Raw genomic sequence first — 14,534 nt, 5'->3', positions numbered from 1 at the left:
TAAATCCCTCCTCCAGGAAGTTTGATACTTGCACCGTATTTATACTGAAATCACTGGATATAAGCATTTTTGAAAATAAGTTTAGAATTGGTCACGTATTTAATCGAAATACGATTAGAAAATATTTCTACTTTTAAAACTCTATATCGAAAAAAACCCTAAAATCAACAGAGTAAAGGCACTTCATTCAGGGTTAAAGTATATATATATATATATACACACACAATTGTTCGAATTTGAAGCTGACATCAATATTTATTCAAAGAGCTTTTTCACAAACATTCACACGAAATACAATCCATCACAATGTCTGGCCCGCCTCCGCAGTTGGTCTCAGAACCTTCCTGAGGAACTGGAAAACATTCTCGGCAAAAAGTCCCCTTTTAAATGACGTCCCTGAAATTGCGCAATGGTGCTGCTTGCACCATAGAACAGCAGGGCCCCATGTGAGGCAATGTGTATTAAACGGCAACTAGACTTTTTAATTTCATTTAGTTTACACTGTTATTTTATAACTGTTTAGGTCTGTACTGTGCATTTTAAATCCGTGTGTGCATATTGTGCCTAAGGTGAAATAAATAGTTATACGAAGTTTTACCTATCTCTATGCACCGAAGTGAAACGTGTTTAACATCAAAGCCGATCAATAAAAGTGGAAATACTGTTTCACTCATATCAGTATAAAATACACAATGTGTTTAGGAAAATCTATCAAAATGTAAGATTTCGTGGTTATTTAGCCACAATTCCAGAACAATTAAACAAGAACTACTGTACTTTTTCCACTTACGTATCTTTTGAGGAAGTGAAATTACTGTACTTCAAAACTAAAACCAGAGAATACTGGAAATTCGCAGCAAATCGCAGAGAAAAGACTATCTTACCGACGGACACAGTACATTTTCTAAGTTTATTCTGTTTCAAACATTCAATGTTCCCTAACGCAAATTTGGATTTTTTTTAGTTCGGATAGTTATCAATGGGGAGGGACGGCAACATTGGTAGTCTGCTGATCTCCTGGGTACAAGTACAAAAAGATGGAGGTACGTACAGCCAACATTATTGTACAACACAAAGTCACACAGCACAAGAAACAAGCCCTTCAGTTCAATTGGTCTATGCCGACCAGTTTTCCCAGATTCAACAAGTTGCATTTGCCTGCATTTGGCCCATATCCCTCTCAACCTTTCCTGTTCATATGACTGTCCAAATGTCTTTTAAATACTGTAAGCTGTATGTGCACCCACCACTTCCTCATGGGAGACTGGTTAGCATGGTTAGATCACATGGAATACAGGGAGAACTAGTCATTTGGATGTAGAACTTCTCAAAGTAGAAGACAGAAGGTGATGGTGAGGGTTGCTTTTCAGGCTGCAGACCTGTGATCTGCAGTGTGTCACAAGAATCGGTGCTGGGTCCCCTGCTGTTTGTCATTTATATAAATGATTTAGATGTGAACATAGGGGGTATGGTTAATAAATTTGCAGATGACACCAAAAGGTGTAGTGGACAGCGAAGAAGGTTACCTCAGATTACAACAAGATCTTGATCAGATAGGTGCGGGGAGTGGGGTTGGGGGGCGGAGGGTGGAGTTGGACAGGGGCGGGGTTGGATGGGGCTGGGGGCAGTATTGGGCGGAATTGGGGGCGGGGGCTCACGTGTTGTGTGCAGCTGCAGTCTCCTGAACAGGGAGCATACTTTAAAAACTCCAAACCTCAGAGGAAAGGCATTTAATTGATTAACTGAATAATTGATTATCTGAACGAAATAGTGCCTGCCCATCTCATTCAGATAATTGAGGTTCCTCTGTAAATAGAAACAAGGATTTACCAGCAGTGCTTCGCCCGGAAGCCCACTGAAGATGTTACCTAGTAGGGTGACGAAACGTTTGGAAATGAACCTTGCAGCTCAGCGAGCAAACTTACATCCAGAGCCTCAACCTGAGCTACAAATCTTCTCAGAACTCGCTAAGATATCCCAACCCAATCTAGTCCAAACTGCCAGCCCCTGGCCCATAGGCCTCCAAACCCTTCCTATTCATATATCAATCCAGATGCCTTTTAAATGTTGCAATTTTACTAGCTTCCACCACTTCCTCTGGCAGCTCATTCCATAAACACACTACCCTCTGCATGAAAAAGTTGCCCTTAGGTCTTTTGTATATCTTTCTCCTCTCACCCCAAACCTATGCCCTCTAGTTCTGGACTCCCCCACCCCAGGGAAGAGACTTTGTCTATTTATCCTATCCATGCCCCTCATGATTTTATAAACCTCTATAAGGTCACCCCGCAGCCTCCGATGCTCCAGGAAAAATAGCTCTAGCCTATTCAACCTCTCCCTATAGCTCAAATCCTTCAACCCTGGCAACATCTTTGTAAATCTTTTCTGAACCCTTTCATGTTTCAGTACATCCTTCCATAGGAAGGAGACCAGAATTACACACAATATTCCAAAAGTGGCCTAACCTATGTCCTGTACAGCCGCAACATGATCTCCCAATTCCTGTACTCAATACTCTAACCAATAAAGGAAAGCATACCAAACACCACCTTCACTATTGTATCTACCTGCAACTCCACTTTCAAGGAGCTATGCACCTGCAGTCCAAGGTCTCTTTGTTCAGAAACATTCCCTAGGACCTTACCATTAAGTGTGTAAGTTCTGCTAAGATTTGCTTTCCCAAAATGCAGCACCTCACATTTATCTAAATTAAACTCCATCTGCCACCCCTCAGCCTATTGGCCCATTTGATCAAGTTCCTGTTGTAATCGGAGGTAACCTTCTTCACTGTCCACTACACCTCTGCAAACTTACAAACTCTTATGCTCACATCCAAATCATTTATATAAATGATGAAATGTAGTGGACCCAGCACTGATCCTTGTGGCACTCCACTGGTCACAGGCCTCCAGTCTGAAAAACAACCCTCCACCACTACCCTCGAGCAGTTCTGTATCCAAATGGCTAGTTCTCCCTGTATTCCATGAGATCTAACCTTGCTAACCAGTCTCCCATGGGGAACCTTGTCAAACGCCTTACTGAAGTCCATATAGATCACATCTACTGCCTCTGCCCTCATCAATCTTCTTTGTTACTTCTTCAAAAAACTCAATCAAGTTTGTGAGACATGATTTCCCATGTACAAAGCCATGTTGACTGTCCCTAATCAGTCCTTGCCTTTCCAAATACATGTACATCCTGTCCCTCAGGATTCCCTCCAAAAATGTACCTACCACCAATATTAGGATTGCTGGTCTATAGTCCCCAACCTTTCTTCAATAGGGACACCACGTTAGCCAACCTCCAGTCTTCCAGCACTAACCTGTGACTATCAATTATACAAATATCTCAGCAAGGGGCCCAGCAATCACTTCCCTAGCTTCCCACAGAGTTCTAGGATATACCTGATCAGGATGTGGGGATTTAATACCTGATCAGGTCCTGGGGATTTATCCACTTTTATGTGTTTCAAGACATCCAGCACTTCCTTCTCTGTAATATGGACATTTTTCAAAATGTCACCATCTATTTCCCTACATTCTATATCTTCCATGTCCTTCTCCACAGTAAACACTGATGCAAAATACTCGTTTAGTATCTCCCTCTTCTCCTGCGGCTCCACACAAAGGCCGCCTTCCTGATCTTTGAGGGGCCCTATTCTCTCCCTAGTTACCCTTTTGTCCTTAAACTTTTTGCAAAAATCCTTTGGATTCGCCTTAACCCTATTTGCCAAAGCTATCTCATGTCCCCTTTTTGCCCTTCTGATTTCCCTCTTAAACATACTCTTACTGCCTTTATACTCTAAGGATTCATTCGATCTATCCTGTCTATACCTGACATATGCTTCCTTCTTTTTCTTAACCAAACCCTCAATTTCTTTAGTCATGTAGCATTCTCTGTACATACCAGCCTTTCCTTTCACCCTGACTGCAATATACTGTCTCTGGACTCCTCATTATCTCAATTCTGAGGCTTCCCATTTTCCAGTCGTCCCTTTACCTTTGAACATCTGCCCCCAATCAGCTTTTGAAAGTTCTTGCCGAATACCATCAAAATTAGCCTTCCTCCAATTTAGAACTTCAACTTTTAGATCTGGTCTAACCTTTTCCATCACTATTTTAAAACTAATAGAATTATGGCCCCAAAGTGCTCCCCCACTGACACCTCAGTCACCTGCCCTGCCTTATTTCCCAAGAGTAGGCCAAGTTTTGCACTTCTCTAATAGGTACATGTTGAATCAAAAAAATTTCCTGTACACACTTAACAAATTCCTCTCCTCTCCCTTAGCACTATGGCAGTCCCAGTCTATGTTTGGAAAGTTAAAATCCCCTACCATAACCACTCTATTATTCTTACACATAACTGAGATCTCCTTACAAATTTGCTTCCCAATTTCCCTCTGACTATTAGGGGGTCTATAACACAATCCCAATAAGGAGATTATCCCTTTCTTATTTCTCAGTTCCACCCAAATAACTTCCCTGGATGTATTTCTGGGAATATCCTCCCTCAGTATAGCTGTAATGCAATCTCTTATCAAAATCAAACATATGATGCAGTTAGAGAAATTATTACTTTGGAGGAATAAAAAAATTCATTTCCTGAGGTAGTGAGAACTCATGTGGAAGAGCAGAGAGTGAAAGCGCCAAGATTAGCAGCTGATATGGCTGATGGTTATGAGTTATTTCATAAACCAAAGTTAGGCTTCCGACATCAATTTCAATCGTGAGGGCGAGAAATTGGGGAAAAACAGAAATCCTGAGGTGGTAAGGGAAAAGTAGATCTCATTGAAGATAATAAAGATTGCTTCTCATATGTAAAAAGGAAACCCATGATGGAGAAATAGAAGTTAAAAGGCTCAGATGTTTTCACTACAATAAAGTAGGCCACATGACGTCACAATGTTGGTGGATTAGAAAAAGCACTGGGAAGGCAGATGTAGGAAAACAGAATAAACCTGTGAATTTTGTTAAAGTGGTAAGGGAAAGTACAGTGGAGGCTAAAAAGCTGCACCAGAATGCACAACTTTGTCAGAGTTTGGTTGAGAAGGGAATGCCAGATCTTTTTAAATCATTTACTTGCTGAAGTAAGGTGTACTCACATAGTCCAGAAGCAGCAGGTAAAGAAACAGGCTTAACAGCTATGGCATTATATCAATCTTTAATGTTGAGAAATGAGGAGATATGTGACTCAGAAGGACTATTGCCAGAAAAGGTTCTCGTATGTTGAATTCATGAAGAGACAAAAAGTGCTCCATTTTGTAGAGTGAGGTTGAAGTGTCCAGTGAAAAGTGGAGAAGTGGTGATAGGAGTACAGGAGAAACTCATGAATTCAGAAATACAATTTGTCCTTGGTAACAGTTTAGCTGGATCACAATAGAACTGCTGACCAGTGGTTAAAAAGCCAGTGGAGAATCAGCAACTGAGATATTACAGGACCTAAATTGAAAGGGCACTAATATACTGGCAGGGAAATTTGCTAGAGATGCTCAGGAGGATTTAAGGGAAGGTGGTGGGACCCAGAGAGATAGTGAGGAAAGAGATCAATCTGAGACTGGTACAGTTGAGAACAGAAGCGAGTCAAACAGTTAGGGCAGACAGGGACAAGGTAGGACTAATAAATTAAACTGCATTTATTTCAAGGCAAGGGGCCTAACAGGGAAGGCAGATGAACTCAGGGCATGGTTAGGAACATGGGACTGGGATATCATAGCAACTACAGAAACATGGCTCATATTTGTATCATCGATAGTCACAGGTGAGGTGCCGGAAGACTGGAGGTTGGCAAATGTGGTGCCACTGTTTAAAAAGGGTAGTAAGGACAAGCCAGGAAACTATAGACCAGTGAACCTGACCTCGATGGTGGGCAAGTCGTTGGAGGGAATCCTGAAGGACAGGATGTACATGTATTTTGAAAGGCAAGGACTGATTAGGGATGGTCAACATGGCTTTGTGTGTGGGAAATCATGTCTCACAAACTTGATTGAAGAAGTAACAAAAAAGATTGATGAGGGCAGACCGGTAGATGTGATCTATATGGACTTCAGTAAGGCGTTTGACAAGGTTCCCCATGGGAGACTGGTTAGCAAGGTTAGATCTCATGAAATACAGGGAGAACTAGCCATTTGGATACAGAACTGGCTCAAAGATAGAAGACAGAGGGTGGTGGTGGAGGGTTGTTTTTCAGACTGGAGGCCTGTAACCACTGGAGTGCCACAAGGATAGGTGCTGGGTCCTCTACTTTTTGTCATTTACATAAATGATTTGGATGCGGGCATAAGAGGTACAGTTAGTAAGTTTGCAGATGACTCCAAAATTGGAGGTGTAGTGGACAGCGAAGAGGGTTACCTCAGATCACAACAGGATCTTGATCAGATGGGCCAATGGGCTGAGAAGAGACAGATGGAGTTTAATTCAGATAAATGCGAGGTGCTGCATTTTGGGAAAGCAAATCTTAGCAGGACTTATACACTTAATGGTAAGGTCCTAGGGAGTGTTGCTGAACAAAGAGACCTTGGAGTGCAGGTGCATAGCTCCTTGAATGTGGAGTCGCAGGTAGATAGGATAGTGAAGAAGGCGTTTGGTATGCTTTCTTTTATTGGTCAGAGTATTGAGTACAGGAGTTGGGAGGTCATGTACAGGACATTGGTTAGGCCATTTTTGGAATATTGCGTGCAATTCTGGTCTCCTTCCTATCGGAAAGATGTTGTGAAACTTGAAAGGGTTCAGAAAATACTTACAAGGATGTTGCCAGGGTTGAGAATTTGAGCTATAGGGAGAGGCTGGATAGATTGGGACTGTTTTCCCTGGAGTGTCGGAGGCTGATGGGTGACCTTATAGAGGTTTACAAATTTTGAGGGGCATGGATAGGGTAAATAGGCAAAGTCTTTTCCCAGGGTTGGGGAGTCCAGAACTGGAGGGCATAGGTTTAGGGTGAGAGGGGAAAGATATAAAAGAGACCTAAGGGGCAGCTTTTACACACAGAGCATGGTACGGGTATGGAATGAGCTGCCAGAGGAAGTGGTGGAGGCTGGTACGATTGCAACATTTAAGAGGCATTTGGATGAGTATATGATAGGAAGGGTTTGGAGGGATATGAGCCAGGTGCTGGCAGGTGGGACTAGATTGGGTTGGGATATCTGGTCGGCATGGATGGATTGGACCGAAGGGTCTGTTTCCATGCTGTATATCTCTCTGACTCTATGACTCTAACAAGGGAGTTTGTCCTCCGCATCGTAACAGTACCACCCAGAATCGCAAAGAGCATTAGAAAGCTGGCATCGAACGTTAAAAACTATATTAAGATCATATAGTCAAGACTATCCAGAAAATTGAGATAAAGGAATTCTGTTTGTTCTTTTTGCCATTAGGAATGCACAAAATGAATTTATCAAATTCAGTCCATTTGAATTCATTTTTGGGCATGAGTGAGAGGACCACTGAAATAATTAAGGAGAAATTAGTGAATCAGAATTCAGAGATCCCATGCTTGGACTATGTATCAAATTTTAGGGAATGGTTCAATAGAATGGGGGTGTTGGCTAGACAGTGTTTAAAAATATCACAGCATATGATGAAACAGGAAGCAGGCAAAAAGTCAAGATCTCATAGTTTTGGTAATGAATATGACGTATTAGCGTTACATCCAGTGATAGGTGAATCTTTAAAAGCAAGGTTTAATGGACCTTATCAAATCGAAAGGAGATTGAACGAGATGAACTATTTGATAAGGACTCCAGATATAAAGAAATCTCATAGAGTGTGTCATGTGAATATGCTGAAATGGTATTTTGATAGGGAAGGAAAGCAAAAGGAGAATGTGTTACTGATTATAACAGTAAGAATCAGGTTAAGAGGATTCTGAATTCAAGATTCCTCAAATTAAATTGAACAGTGATGTAGGTCTCAAAAAATGGGATAAATTATTGAGTTACCTTCTAGAGGAAAATTAAAATGACCTGAAGGAGTTATTACTATTGCATGGGAGATATTTGGGAATAAGCTGGGAAGTACTAATCTAATTATGCATGACGAAGTGCAGAAAACTTCAATGAACGGAGAAATGTCAGAAAGCATTTGACAGATTAAAATCTGTGTTAACTGCTGTCCCAGTATGAGCCACACCTAATTATGCAAAGCCATTCAAGGTGGCTATGGGTATGAAAATGTGGATGTCAGTGCTATACTCTTACAAGAAGACCACAAGAAGATAGAATGGCCTATTGGATACTTCACCAGGAAATTGAATATTCATCAAGAGAAATATTCCAGAATTGAGAAGGAGACCGTGAGTTTGGTGTTGGTGTTTCAAAATTTTAACATCTATATTGCCCGTATTGTGTCTGAGACAATTGTAATACTGATCATAACCCATTAAAGTTTTTAGAGCAATTTAGGGAGAACAATTCCAGACTGTTTAGATGGAGCTTATTATTGCAGCCATTGAAAATTACACATATGGCCGGACAAGAAAATGTGATTGCCAATGTGTTGTCGAGATTTGGATGAAGAAAGATGGAAGCGTTCAGCGGTAGGAGTAAATGGACTGAAATAGAATGTAGTAGTGGATGTTTGCATGCTTACAGTCAATGTAATTTATATGTGAGGTAGTGTACTAAAGGCATAAGACTAAGGGGTTTAAAATGAAGCCGTCTTTGTATATTGACAGTTCACTTTTTTAATGAGGGGGAGGTGTGATGATGCTGTCATTTTAAAAAGGTTATTTTGTCCTTGATTTATTTGAAGAGAGGTCGTAAAGATAGGGGTGACAAAGAGTCTAGTTTAACAAAGGAAGGGGAGTGGCCAGTTCTCCCAGCTCAGGTTTTTTCCTAGTTTGTTTTAACTGTAGCAGTCACAAGATGTGAGAGTCCAGTCGATGCAAGCTTCAATAAATGATTCATCTGACTTTCTCTGAAATCTCTCTCTGGATGTTGTTCCCTCCTGCCTGTAAGGATCTGTGTTTGAATTTACCTTTTTGCCAAGGGGTGTGTTTATGGGAAGTTATTGTATTGGAACAGTTAATTAGTAATAGTTACTGTATCAGGTCCATTAAGTTTTCCAATCGTTAGTTATTCTAAATTCCACTTTCTTTTATTTGTGTTTCAACTGTAGTGTTTAAATAAATTCTGTTTTGCTTAAAGATGGGTGATTTGACCAGTTACATCTCACCCAGAATACCCACTTCACATTTGCCATTAAAATAAGAAAAAGTTAGAGTCTAGGCTACCTTCTTAAAATAATTTGAGGGGGTCTGGCCTGGTCCAGAACAATGTTGATCAAGAGGGATTCAGTGATGTAACACCATTGAATGTGAAGGGAGGGTGTTTAGATCGTCTCTTATTGGTGAAGGTCTAGCCTGGCATTTGTTACTTGAATGTTACTTGCCACTTGTCAGCCAAAGCTTGCATATTGTCTAGGTCTTGTTGCATTTGGACATGAGTTACTTCAGTGTCTGAGGAATCACAAATGGTGCTAAACATTGTGCAATAATCAGCAAACCTTCTTACCTTATGATGGAGGGAAGCAGCTGAAGGTGGTTGGACCTAGAACACTACCCTGATGAACTCCTCAGATTAATTTAGGATATCTGGTCAGCATGGACGAGTTGGACTGAACAATCTGTTTCTGTGCTGTACAACTCTATGACTCTATACAAACCATCTTCTGTTTGAAAAAAATTGCCAAAGTCTCTTTTAAATTTTTCACCTCATTCCTTAAAATTATACCCTCTAGTTTTGAGCTCTCCTGCCCTAAGGAAAAGACATTTGCTATTCACCTTATCTCTGCCCCTCATGGTTTGATAAAGCCCTATAAGGTCACCTTTCAACCTTCCGGGGAAAAAAAGAGTCCCAATTTCTATCCAGCCTCTCCTAACTATAACCCTCTAGTCCCTGTCACATCCTTCTAAATCTTTTCTGCACCCTCTCAAAATTAATAAGATACCTCCTATAACAGGGTGGACCAGAACCATACATAGTACTCCAGAAGTAGCGAAACCAATATCCTGTGCAACTGCAACATGACATCCCAATTCCGATACTTAATAGTATGAGCAATGAAGGAAAACAAGTCAAATGCCTTCTTTAGCACTTCAGGTTTCCTTATTATTATGGATATTTCTCCACTACTTTCCTCCAAGTTTCTTGCTTAACCACTCCCTCAGCTTTAGTCTCAATGTTTTTGTTCACTATAAATCCTAACTGGCATAAATCTGTTTAGGCCATTGGCTACTGACTAGACCACAGTTACAACTGCATAATCAACTGTACATTTCACAGCAGTACATGTTATAAATTGTCAACAATACACTGAAGATTTGGGATCATTCAAAGCTTTCAATTTAATATTCTCACCCTCATCCCTCATCCCTTCTCTCGACTCCTCTAATGCCCCAGAGCTCTCTCTTCCTCTGACTCTGGCTGCTTGAACATCCTCCATAAATTTAGCAGGTTGGCAGTGAGGGAAATTTGATTCAGGGAAATGATAAATTAACAAAAGTTATGACATTGGATCCTCAATTTTCTGGAGCATACACCTTCCTGTGGAGAGTCAAGGATTTAGGCAAAACCTCCAAAACTAACAAACTTATAAAGTAGAAATATGTGAGTGATGGAATAAATTCTAAACCAAGACAAAGATTTAGATGGCATTTGCTCCATTTCCATCAACAGAAAATGACTACAGAATGATTTAGTTTTGAATATCTATACTTTCTAAAGATTTCACAGTGGAAATTATTGTTCAAGAAATACTTTATAAAATGCATGACATTATGAGTCATTCAATTATTTGACAAAAAAAAATGAAAGATATAAAATATTAGAAAAGTCAAAAACAGGTAAAACTCAGTGTTTCATCCATACAATGTGAGGTGATTTATTTTGGTAGGGACAACCATGGAATGTTTATAGGAAAGAAAAAAAAGGCCACTTGGCTCATGCCAAGTGTCTGTGCCAATCAAAAATCAAAAAACCCACCTTAAACTTATTCATAGCTTCTTATTCATAGCTCTGCATTTACTGTACTCATGATGGTTATCCCAGACATCTTTGAAATGAGTCCAGTGTTTCTGCCTCTACTACCATTCCAGGAAGCCTCCATCCTGTGAATAAAAAAATACATTCCTATTCAGCCTTATAATCTTTCCACCAATCAGTTTAAGCATATGCTCCCTTATCTTTGACATATCTTAATTTTATAGACTTCAGAATGACCTTTGCCAGCATACGTGCTATCTGTGTTAACCTTTTATGCGACATTAGTTATAAGCAAGGCAGCGCTGTGGTCAACTCAAAGAATGTTTTGCAGTTTAGCTGTCTGTGATTCACCGAGGCATGCTGACTGTCCTAATTGCACTAATGTTGTTTGATATTAATTTTATTACATTTCAAATTCTCTATCTGTTAATTAATATTGCTGAATGATATAAAATTAAATTTATTTAAGACGGAAAAAAAATCTTTGACATATCTACCAAGACAAACCGGTCTTCTCCATAAGTCATTATTCAGGCCCCTAACAATTTTGGGCATCTCAATTAAATCTTCCCTCAACTTCTTCTGTTGCAAGGAGAACAAACACGGCCTACCTAATGTTCCTTTATAGCTAAAGTTTTTCAGTCCTGGCAACATTCACACATATCTCACCTATATCCTTTCTTGTCAAATTACATCCTTTCTGTAATGAACTGCACACAGAACTCAAGTTATAGTCTAACTAATAATTTATACACTTCCAACATCCACCCTGCTCTTAAACTCTATCCTGAGGAAAAGATTCCACATTCCTTCCTTTTTACTAATCAAGCTTTCCTGTTAGGATTTATGGACAATAATTCCAGAGTCCCTCACTTCATCTACTCTTTTTTTAGTATTCTCCCATGTATTGCATATTCTTTTGATCAGCTTAGTTAGTGTCCCCAAAATACATCACACTTCTTCATTTGCCTCTTCTCTGCCCATCCAACCAATCCATTGATATCTTAATTGATTAAGTCAGAAGTCACGTGACACCAGTTAATAGTCCAACAGGTTTATCTGAAACCACAAGTTTTCAGTTTGCTGCTCCTTCATCAGAGGATCATGGAAAATCAATACATATTAAAGAATACAACTTTAAAATGGAGCAGAGGGACCTGGGTGTATATTTATATATGTCATCAGCAGTGGAAGGAAATGTTGAGAACATAGTTAATAAAGCAAGCAGAGTACCAGGCATTCTTATCAAGGACACAGAGGACAAGAGAAGGAAGCTATGATGAATTTGTATATGACGCTAGTTTGACTTCAGCTGTAGTATTGCGTCCAGTTGTGGGTACCACAATTTAGGAAGGATGTGGAAGCGTTGTTACGACTACAGAAGACATTTACAAAAATAGTTCCAAGAATGAGGAACTTGGGTTGTGAAGATTAGAGAAGTTACTGTTTTCCTTAGATTAGAAGACGTAGGAAGGGATCAGATAGAACTTTCCAAAATCATGAAGATTTTGGACAGACTAAACAAAAAGAAACTGTTTTCTCTTGTGAAAGGATTGAGGACAAGTGACGTAAATTTAAAATAATCAGCAAAAGTCACAAAACAAAACTAAAAGAAAACAAAAATGATATGAGAAAGAAGCTTTTTCAGGTAGCTAGCCGTTAGTATCTGAAATTCACTGCCTGACAGTGTGAAAAGTAAGTTAAATGAATACATTTAAAAGAGAGTCGTCTAATTTGAAAAGAATAACGTGCAGGATTCCGATGAGCAGGCAGGGGAATGGTAGAAGTGAATGGTCATTTGGACAGCAAGTGCAGGCTTAATGGCCTCCCGCTGCGCTGTAAAAATTCTGTAATTCTGCGTCGTAATATTTCTATGATTCGATTATATCTCGCACCTTTTGCTTCTTTTTCAATTTCCAGCATCTGCAGCATTTTTACTTTCGTGTTGTGACGGAACAGCAGCTAGAGTGGCGATAGATAGAGGGTGAGTTGTTTGAAGAGGCCGGTGAGCCATTTCAAATGTAAAGGAGACAATAAACGAACCAACAAAGAAAAAACAATAACAGTGATATTGGTAAACAATAAGGGGATTATGACATAAGTACACTTGCAGAGAGCCTTTAACCCTCTTGTGTTAGTTCTGTCCAACAGATACTCTATTAAATCAACTAATATCCCGTATATCCAAAATATCAATATATTCGTTATTGTTTTAAGTAATTAGTAACTAAAAGAAACTCAACTCCACCTTGCAAAGGACTCATCAAAGATGTGAACTGTTTCCTTTCAATGTTTATACGTGTTAACCAATCACTATTTCCATTCCGAACTTAAAGATATCCCAAAGAGAAAGGTGTGTGTATTGGTCAGAATGAAGTAATAACTTTCACGTAACATCAGTCGTGAAATATCATTCTTCAACACAATATTGATTCAAGTGCTGCGGAATGGTAAGCAAAATCTGTGGAGATGCCGGGGATTGAACCCGGGACCTCATACATGCGAAGCATGCGCTCTACCACTGAGCTACATCCCCTCCTACTGTAGCGCTTCTGCAAACGCTTCTTTGAAAACTGCTTCCGGTCAAATTTTTAACTTTGTGAAAATGATGCTTTCTAAATTTTAGATATGATAACTTTAAACCGCTCTAGTTTGTAATAAGAAAAATACATTAGTGCTGACTGCAAAGGAAACGATGCTACCGCATACAGTGTGAAGTGGCTTCTTTCAGATTGCTCATTCAGATTGCTCCGGTTTCCTCTCACAGTCCAAAAATGTGCAGGTTAGGTGAATTGGCCATGCTAAATTGCCTATAGTGTTAGGTGCAGGGGTAAACGTAGGGGAATGGGTCTGGGTGGGTGCGCTTCGGCGGGTCGGTGTGGACTTGTTGGGCCGAAGGCCCTGTTTCCACACTGTAAGTAATCTAAATCTAATCTAAAAATGTTTCAACACAACCCACTGCAAATAAAATGGAGATGCCGGGGATTGAACCCGGGGCCTCATACATGCAAAGCATGCGCTCTACCACTGAGCTACATCCCCTACAAGTTGAAATGACGAACAGTTAATATTTCTCGGTGGTCATATGTGTTATATGAATTTTATGTATTCGTTCGATTTTGATTTAGTGCACATCGAGGACAATTAAAGGGCATCAAAAAGATCTTTGAATATTGTTCCAGAATGGGACAGGATTTTTTTCAGTCCCTCGGTTGAGAACGCTCCTACCAATGTAGGGTTATAACTTTGTTACTGGAATATGCCAATAGTCATGTGCCCAACTATCGAAGTAAGAAAGAAAATAACATAATTGGAAAAATTATGAATTGCGCGTAAAAGCAGAAAATGCGAGAAAAAAAACACTCAGAAAGTATTATCCTGCGAATTTTACTTGGTGTTTCCCTTGACTATTTCCTTTGAGCGGCTTGTAGTTGAAATGTTAGATCTGGGTAATAAAGTGAATTCTGTACGTGGCCAAATCTTGAATGTCCGAGGCTAAAATCAAGATCAGAGTGGTACTGGAAAAAAACAGCAGGTCAGGCATCATCCGAGGAGCAGA

General features: G+C 39.9%; 2 non-coding genes across 2 annotated transcripts; both read right to left on the bottom strand.

Annotated features, from left to right (window-relative positions):
* Nucleotides 1-13,439: 13,439 nt before the first annotated feature.
* trnaa-cgc lies at nt 13,440-13,511 on the bottom strand. Its single transcript has one exon. It is a non-coding gene; the product is annotated as a tRNA-Ala (tRNA).
* A 434-nt stretch (nt 13,512-13,945) lies between these two features.
* On the bottom strand, nt 13,946-14,017 carry trnaa-ugc. The gene has a single exon. It is a non-coding gene; the product is annotated as a tRNA-Ala (tRNA).
* Between the last annotated feature and the right edge of the window lie 517 nt (nt 14,018-14,534).

Source organism: Chiloscyllium plagiosum, unplaced genomic scaffold (genome assembly GCF_004010195.1).
Source record: "Chiloscyllium plagiosum isolate BGI_BamShark_2017 unplaced genomic scaffold, ASM401019v2 scaf_7006, whole genome shotgun sequence".
In the NCBI taxonomy this organism is placed as follows: domain Eukaryota; kingdom Metazoa; phylum Chordata; class Chondrichthyes; order Orectolobiformes; family Hemiscylliidae; genus Chiloscyllium; species Chiloscyllium plagiosum.
Note: the sequence above shows the minus strand (reverse complement) of the source record. Positions and strands in the feature narration are given on the sequence as shown.